Here is an 8,552-nt window from a genome sequence, read left to right on the forward strand (position 1 = left end):
CTCCTATGTATTTATTTCCGTTTTGATATTAACGTTTAATGTGCATTTCAGATCGTATACCAACAACCAACTCTAATCACCTATTTTCACCCATTTTTATCTTAAATTTGTAAGTAATTCCACATTCAATATTGAGTGTAGCTCTCTACGGCTGACGTCCTACTGTCTAGTTTTCTGAAGTGAGTCCTTCATTTGGTCTCTTGCGAGGTGGCTGTAAGAGTCACAGTGTCTAGGACAGTAGGGAATGAGACCATACCTTAAGTTTGCCCTATACAGTTCATGTTCCATGGCTCACAGATTCTCCACTGGAATACAGTATTGTTCACAAAGATGTTTGAGTTCTCTGTATGTCACATAGAAGTTTTGCCTAGAAGCATCAAATATCTGTACCAGCTTTTTTTTTTTAAGTCAATCTCATTTGAGTACATCTTTGTGTTGACATTATAAAGTACTGTATTTTACTACTCAGGGTTCTATAGAGTCACAGAACAGAACATATGGAATGAATATATATATATATATATATATATATATATATATATATAATTGTATATTTATTTTTATTACATATTATATATTATTGATATATGATACATGAATAATATATATCTAGAGTCACAAAACTTATAGAATGAATATATGTTATATATTATATGTGTTTATTATATAACATGCTATAATATATTTCATTCCATAAATTCTATGACTCTAGAGAATTTATATTATATATATGGTATTTAATAATAAGTATAATATATTATATAATAACATGATATTTAATAATAAGTATAATATATAATATGTATAATCATATATGTAAAGGAAATTTATGGAATGACTTATGGACTGAAGTCCAAATAATCCAATAATGGCCAGCTGTGAATGGAAAGTCCAAGACTCTAATAGTTGCTCAGTCCCACGAGACTGGGAGTCTCAGCTGGTCTTCTGTGTAACCTGGTATCCTGAAGAAGTGGGCTCCAACAGATGTGCTGGCAAGTAAGTGCAAGCAGGCAAAGAAGAGCAAACTCTCCCTTCTTTTTTTTTTTTTTTTTTTTTTTTTTTTTTTAATGTGTGTGCCTCCAGCAGAAGGTCTGTCCCAAATTAAAGGTGTGCCTCAAGATCTGTAGTAAAGGTGTGTGTCTTCCAGCCTCAAGAACTGGGTCACAGGTGTGCCTTTCCTTTCTGAAACTATAGTTCATTCCAAATATAGTCAAGGTGACAATGGAGAATAGTCATCACAAGTACAATGTCTGTTTTCACATCTTAGTTTCAGATATTTGAAAACCACATTAAAAGGAGGTTTCCTTGGCGGCATTCTTATCTTTCCCTTGGTTAGTTTCCTTCCTCCAGGAATCCCACAGTTCACAGGCTGTCGCCTTGGCAGAAGCTCCATGCATATTCTTTACTCTTGAATCTAATTTGATCCCTTGATTTCATTCAAGTGCTTCAACTTTTTCTCCTTTCAGTTCTATTGCTATCAGTGACTTTCATGTTAATTTCCTCTGTATTTCTTCTAGGTTTATTGTTTCCCTGTAAAAACATGTGTTGATATCTTTTATTACTTTCTATAGGACATCCTATAGGTAGGTTTCTGCTATGAATCATGTGGTAATTTCATATCAGATCCTTTTTGTGTCTTGTTTAGATAACTTGAAATAGTACTTTGAGGTTCCACCAATATTCTATTCATGTGAGTTTGCATATTTTTAATTGTCAATGAGTATATTTTTATCCATGAATAATTTTTATTTTAATTAAAATCTTAACTTTATTCTGTAGTTGATCATTTGTATGTGAATTCTACCTTGCTACCTGGCAGGCACAGGCTGGGTGAGACTACTTCCCTAATTTCAGTGTCCTTTCTTTGCTGCTTCTGTGAAGCTATGAATCTCAGCAGCTCATCTCACGGTTCTATAGTTTTTTCCTTGAATTTGACAGTCTTCTCTGCTATTTGTCTTACCTCTGTTCTGGACAATTCTAAGTGTGCTTTCAGCAGCTTCCCCTTCATGTGCACCCCTGAGGTGGTCCCAGTGTGGTGTTTTGGAGAGCAGAGCTGGTGGCGTCCATCCCAGAACTCCTCCTGTGAGGCTCAGTGGACCACACCTTTGTCCAACTGGTGAGACATTTCTTTTCAATTCAATTTTACTAGGAAATAGAAGCTAATACCTAATTATGTCAGCCTTTGCAAAGGTGTAAAAGTATCAGCTACTACCTCTACCACCTTCCCTGCAAAACTATTTTATGCTTGACTCGTTTACAACTGCTTACTCTTTCTTCTTCTTCTTTGTCTCTTTATCAATTTCCTTCATATTTCTTGGACTTCCCAGTTATGGTTCATTCTACATTTTAAATAAAACTGATCATGTTTTCTCATTAATTTTACCTTCTTTTCCTTGACGCCTCTAAGCACAGAGTCTACTTTTCTTCTTTCAAACAGACTAGCAACTCCTATGACCAAGGTTGTGTTTCCTATGTGCCAGTGTAGATTGTCAGGTACTTATGGGCATCCAATTATCTGCTCCATGATTTGTCTCATTATTTCTGTCATTACATCCTTATAGCATATATTCTTCTAACGTGTGTACATACAATGCATGCTCAAATTCATGCACATGCACCCACACACATGGAGTCATGGAACTAGACTGCATATAGATTGTACCATAAAATCAGAGGAAATCAGAGCTTGCTGGTTGATGTCACAATCGTGGTAATGCTGTGTGACTCAGAACTTTATTCAGTGTTTGAGGGATGCTGCAAATAAGCAAGGCTACTTCATAGACAGCATGTAAAAAATACCCCTAAACAGCTGTGCACAGCTTGTAATGTCTAGTAAGGCTAAATGACTGTTGCTGGCTTATGCATCCCCTGCACCACACCTATCACTGTTATTTGAGCAACTAACCCAATTTGTCAACAGTCATTGCTAAGCAGCATGCCGCATTAGTCGAAAGCACCCTCCTACATCTCTGATTTACCCTGTCATCTCTGTGTAGGAACCATGCCAAGGGATTGACGGCCATAGCCAGGGTTGTGTGAGACTCTCGTTGGTGTTCCCACAGTGGCCGGTGCCTTGCCTGACTCCGAATGTGACTCTGTTATATGATGCCTCACTGAATATGGATCCACATGGTTTTTATTTCTTCACTTCGTTTCTAACTTCCCATCAGTCCCTTCACCTCCTTTACCTCTTGTTTTCTGAAATGCCTTCTCTGAAATATCCAAGTTTTTAACACAAATCTTTTCCCTAAACATTTACATGTGCTAGTGTTTCTCACCCTTTCTTTAATGGGTTTAAATATTTGTCTAGTCCTTGTGATATGAACTCATTGCTTCAAGACTTCGTTAGCACTCTCTTACATTAGGTGATCTGTTGTGTCTCCATTTGGATAATGGTACAGCTATTGCATGCTGACATCTTCCACCTGGCCATGAGACAGCAGTCTTGGTTTCAGCCTTGCTCTGTCTGTGTAGAAAGCATAGCTGCTTCCAATGTCTTTGACTTTTTATGTTGTGGACATAATCTATGATGCCAACGTAACATTTGTTTGTTTGTTTTTGAAAGAAACTTGAACTTTCTCTCTGGAATCCTGGATTTTTAAATAGATGGGATCCCAAATTTCTGCTTGTTGTCATTAATTCTCCTGAGTTAGAAGAATCCATTAAATTTGTTAAATGAAAATATTCACCCAACTTTTGGGTTCTTCTGTCTGTTCCCTGTATAAGCACTATCTACCTTCATGTGTCTTTTCTCTTCCAAGAACTTCAGTTGTCTGCAGTCTTATATCTGGCAATCAAATGATAACCATCAATGCATGTTTGCACTCTTTGAAACTTTAATTTTCTATAAGGTTTTAAGCCCTTACTGCAGATACTCAAAATAACCACCGGTGTCCTCCACTCTTAATGAACTCTTTGCAGGCAAGCTATGCATGCTTTCTTGTAATCTCATCATGTCCTTTTTTAAATGCATTTTCATCCTATGTTTTTCTGTGTCTGTATGTGTTGAATTGATTGGTTCTGTGATGGTTGGTTTTGCATGCCAAATTGTTTGGGTCACAGTGCCCAGCCATGTTGCCAAGTGGGCTGCTGGATATTTCTCTGCCTTTGATTCTGGATGAAATTAAGGTTTGAATTGGTAGACCAAGTAAAGCAGATTGCCTTCGGTATCATTTGTGGGTCTCATTCAGTTAATTAAGGTCTGGATGGAGCCAAAAACCTGAGCTCCTATGAGCAAGGGCCTCTTTCCAGTCTCTAGTCTGCTAGTCTTGCCCACGCCACAGCTGGGTTTGCCAGTCACTGTTATATTTTGACCCTCAATTCCTCAATAACAAATTCTTCCCTAAATATTTACACATTCAACTGTTTCTATTTCTGTGATGGGCCCTGGCTAATAGTTTCTTCCAGCAGCTGTGTCTTGCCCATTATGCTTGGCCTCAATTTTCCCTCTCCTATCCTTTTGCATGGTTTTCTTTCTTTTTTGATGGTTCACTGGCCTCTTATGTGTTTGGTAAACAACTAAGAGGTAGCATCTTGTAAGAGATGAGGATGAAGGGCAGATTTTCATCTGTCTTAAAGGAATATATAGAAAGCCCCACATCTCCCTACCCTCCGCCCTCCCTCCTATCCAAGTTCCAACCCTATTAGACAATTCAAGGGCAATGGTGTTTAATCAGACCCAGATGACACAGCCATTTTTTTTTGCATTATTTATGTGTTTTCTTGGATGACTTTGAACAGCAAACCTTGTTTGCTCCATCAGCTATCTCAGTGCAAACAGGCAAAGGAATACCCTGTCTCCATCAGTGAAGGAGGGGAGTAGCTCTATTCAAAGTTTAACGCACCAAAGACATTTCTCACCTTTGCTCCCAATTCCTGTTTATAATCCATCTTTTTCAAACCATATCTTTAATCTGTAACACAGATCTGTTCTGCGTATCCAAGACAATTTCTTCAATATTATTCAAAAGATTCATAATTGTAAACAACTGGAGAAAGACCAAGAAAAGTGATGACATTTATCCTTCTTATATACCTTTGTTTCGATTGATAACAGACTTCATCATATCTAGCAACTGATGCCAAGAAAGACAATTAAAAACAGTGTGGCCAGTTGCCTGATCTAACAGGAAGGAACAAATGCTTGAGGCTTGATGGCGCCCTCCCCATCCCAGCCAGCTTGTTACAGGCATGATTCATTTGTATCCAGTTATCAAAGAATCGTATTCACATGTGCATACCATGAGCTGAGACCCGGCACTGTGGGGCAAGAAACAGACAGTGACTCAGAACTCTCATACCAACCTCACATTCTCACAGAACTGTGGGTGTGCATTTTTGAGGAGACCCAAACATTCTTCCTTAAACCATTCCAACTCAGGGCTCCTATTGTTTTATCCTGTTTTTGCTTTATGATGGCCTTAAGTCATTTGTTTTTTTTTTTTTTTTTTTGTTTGTTTTTTTTTTTTTTTGTTTTTTTTGTTTTTTTTTTGAGACAGGGTTTCTCTGTACATAGCCTTGGCTGTCCTGGAACTCACTCTGTAGACCAGGCTGGCCTTGAACTCAGAAATCCACCTGCCTCTGCCTCCCAAGTGTCTGGAAAGTCATTTGTGAAATGCCATCAGAGGCAGCAATTTTTATCTTACTTGGAAAATTGACCAGAACATAGTTGAAGGGGAAGCTGAAGGAAGCAATAAAGGTTTAACACAGTGTAGTTTGACTTCCTGAAGGCATGCAGACATGTTAATGAATCAGCAACCTGTATTTTTATAGACAAAGTCATGTTTGACGTAGTAGCTTTCAGACCCTTCAGGTGAGGATGGACACTGAGATGGAGCCCAGCATCCTGCTGGATTTGTAAGTCTTGTGGGAACTGACCTGAAAATGCATTAAATCTCTGAGGTAGAAAGAAAAGCAAGAGAGGAAGATGGTATGTTACTGTGGAGAAGAAGCCTGTCAATCACATCCAATGCTTTTGTGGGAAACCAAGGCCTGAGGGAAGCAACACTGGTTTCTGTAACTGAGTTGCTAGGGAAGCTAAAGGGAAGGGAATCCAGAAACCGTGGCCCACTCATCCAAATGCTGTGAATGGCCATGTTGAAGTCTAAAGAAATTTCCTTCTGGGGCTACCTGAATAGACCTTAGGGAAACTGTGTATGTGTGGCAGTAGAACATAACACAAAGATAGCCATCTCACCTGAGAAAAACTCTGTTCTGAATCAGTGCTAAACCTTTCCAGGAACTGACCATATTCCAGGTACCAGGGAAAAAGAAATAGAAGTCAGGGTTGAGTGAGGCTGTCAAGAGTATATGCAGAGGGAGGTCACAGAGTCAGGATGTTTCCTGTTAGTAATCACGATGTGAGATACGTGGATGGTATCTCACAGATACCAGCCTTTTATCACGGGATGGGGTTTGCCTGAAAGAACTTCAAGAAGGGATTCAGAATAAGTAAAATCTTTCTACTTATGTTTCAAAAGCTTTAAATGATTGTGAGGAATGAGAATAAATATATTACCTTACTCATCCCAAATGTCCCCAGCCTCTCTGGGGATGGCCAGGGTAGAATATGGCTGGCCTACCTGTTCACATTCGGTTCAGTAATCCAATCTGCCAACATCATATTTTTCTCATTCTGGCATTTATAATGTTCTGTGATGGCGGGAGGTTATGAAGATTTAAAATGACACAGAGCAAGACCTCAATAGATTAAAACACTCACATTCAACCACACTGTGAGTCTCAAGAGAAAGAGAATTAATGAAAGCTGATCCTGTCTCTCTTCTCTACAACAGTAAAGAAACAGTGAGTGGCCTCCCGATGCTGAAACACATTGGTAATTAAACTAGAGCCCCAGTTTGCTTGGTTGATTTTTCCTGAAGGCTTAATTGTGTGTTATGGGTATGGGTGTTTGCTTGTGTGATTGTAAAGCACACCTGGTACCCTGAAGAGGGTATCAGACCCCCCTGGAACAGGAGTTACCATCAGTTGTGAGCTGCTATGTAGTTGCTGGGAATAGAACCCGAGTCCTTTGCAAGAGCAGAAGACACTGTTAACTGCTGAGCCATCTCCTCTCTTCCTGTAAACACTATTTCTTGATTTGATTTCTCCACCTACTGACCTTCCTCACTATCATAGGCATAAAAAATCACACACACACACACACACACACACACACACACACACACACACACATACACTGTTTGAAATAAGATATCTATCTTGTCTTTTCTATAATTCTGTAGTGTGTCATGACCCTCATCTAACTGGCATTTTGCTCTCCGAAACCTTCTCCTTGATCAACCATATCAGTGGCTCTCAGCCTTTGAATCCAGTTCTTCAGTCGTGGTAATTCCTATCCATAACGTTTTCATTGCTACTTCATAACTGTGATTTCACTACTGTTATGAATCATAATGCAAATATCTATGTTTGCTAATGGTCTTGGGCAATCTTTGTGAAACAGTTGTTCATCCCACAAGGGGGTGGCGACTCACAGTGAGCACCACTGGCCTATATTTTCAGTAAACTATAGTTCTTTCCTGAACTTGATTACAAACTATATAAATAGGACCTTCTGAGGAGCTACATTAGGGATGGTGACTTCTGTCGTGCACTCCATTCAGGGCTTTTGTGAAGGAAAAGTTCTAAAACTCTGCTGGTGGTGAGATTGAGTTGTCTTTAATGAATACTTCTTTCTAGATTTTTTTTTTTAACAGATCTTGCCTCGAGTTTATTTGTAAAAACAGCCTAGGACACTGGTCATCTGCAAATAGTGTGTGGGTAGGTGTGTCATGGCAGTCCATCTGTCTTCACACTGGCAGGAGCCTTTTCTATGGGGCCTTCACGGGGGCCTGGGCAACTTTAGGAGCCTGGGCTGGAGCTTTGGCCTGGGCCTTAGCTGGAGCTTTGGCCTCTGCCTTGGTTTGAACCTTGGGCTTTGGTTGGCAGAGCCTACGACCCTTGGCCATGTAGCTTCAAATCCGCTTCCCAAGCTTGAGGTGAGCGATGAAAGCCAGGCAGCTGAGTTTGCAGCTGGGGCCCTTTGGCATCTTGGGCTTGGTGACCTGAGGCTTCACCAGGGCCTTGATGGCTTCTGTGCGTGCACTCACTGCCTTTGCATTGTTGGCCTGCATCTTCTTCAGGCCTTTCTTGCTGTGCTTCTTGGCAAAGCGCATGTTCCTCAGGAACTTGGGGTCAACCCCCTTAAGAGATTCGTATCTTTGTGACTGGGGTTTCTTGATGCCATTTCTGTGCCATTTGCGGGACTGGTTGTGTGTGGTGTGGTTCTTGGACTTGGCCATGTCTGCACGGTAAGCTTCGGCTTCCGCAGCGCCTGGGACCAGAAGAGAAAGAGCTTCTTTCTAGATTTGAGAGCCATTTTTTAGATATGGAAATAAAGGCCAGATGTGGTCTCACACACACCTGCCTCACTCAGGAGGAAAAGGCAGGAAAATGAGAAATTCACATAGATCCTCTGCTGCATAGTGAGTTCAAAGCCAGCCCCGGGTGACAAGAGACCACCGTCTCAGAGAGACCAGAACAAAACAGGT

At 40.2% G+C, this 8,552-nt stretch overlaps 1 pseudogene; it reads right to left on the bottom strand.

The window, feature by feature from the left end:
* Positions 1-7,735: 7,735 nt before the first annotated feature.
* On the bottom strand, positions 7,736-8,337 carry LOC143439953 (large ribosomal subunit protein eL29 pseudogene; annotated as a pseudogene).
* Positions 8,338-8,552: the final 215 nt, after the last annotated feature.

Source organism: Arvicanthis niloticus, chromosome 28 (genome assembly GCF_011762505.2).
Source record: "Arvicanthis niloticus isolate mArvNil1 chromosome 28, mArvNil1.pat.X, whole genome shotgun sequence".
Classification (NCBI taxonomy): Eukaryota; Metazoa; Chordata; class Mammalia; order Rodentia; family Muridae; genus Arvicanthis; species Arvicanthis niloticus.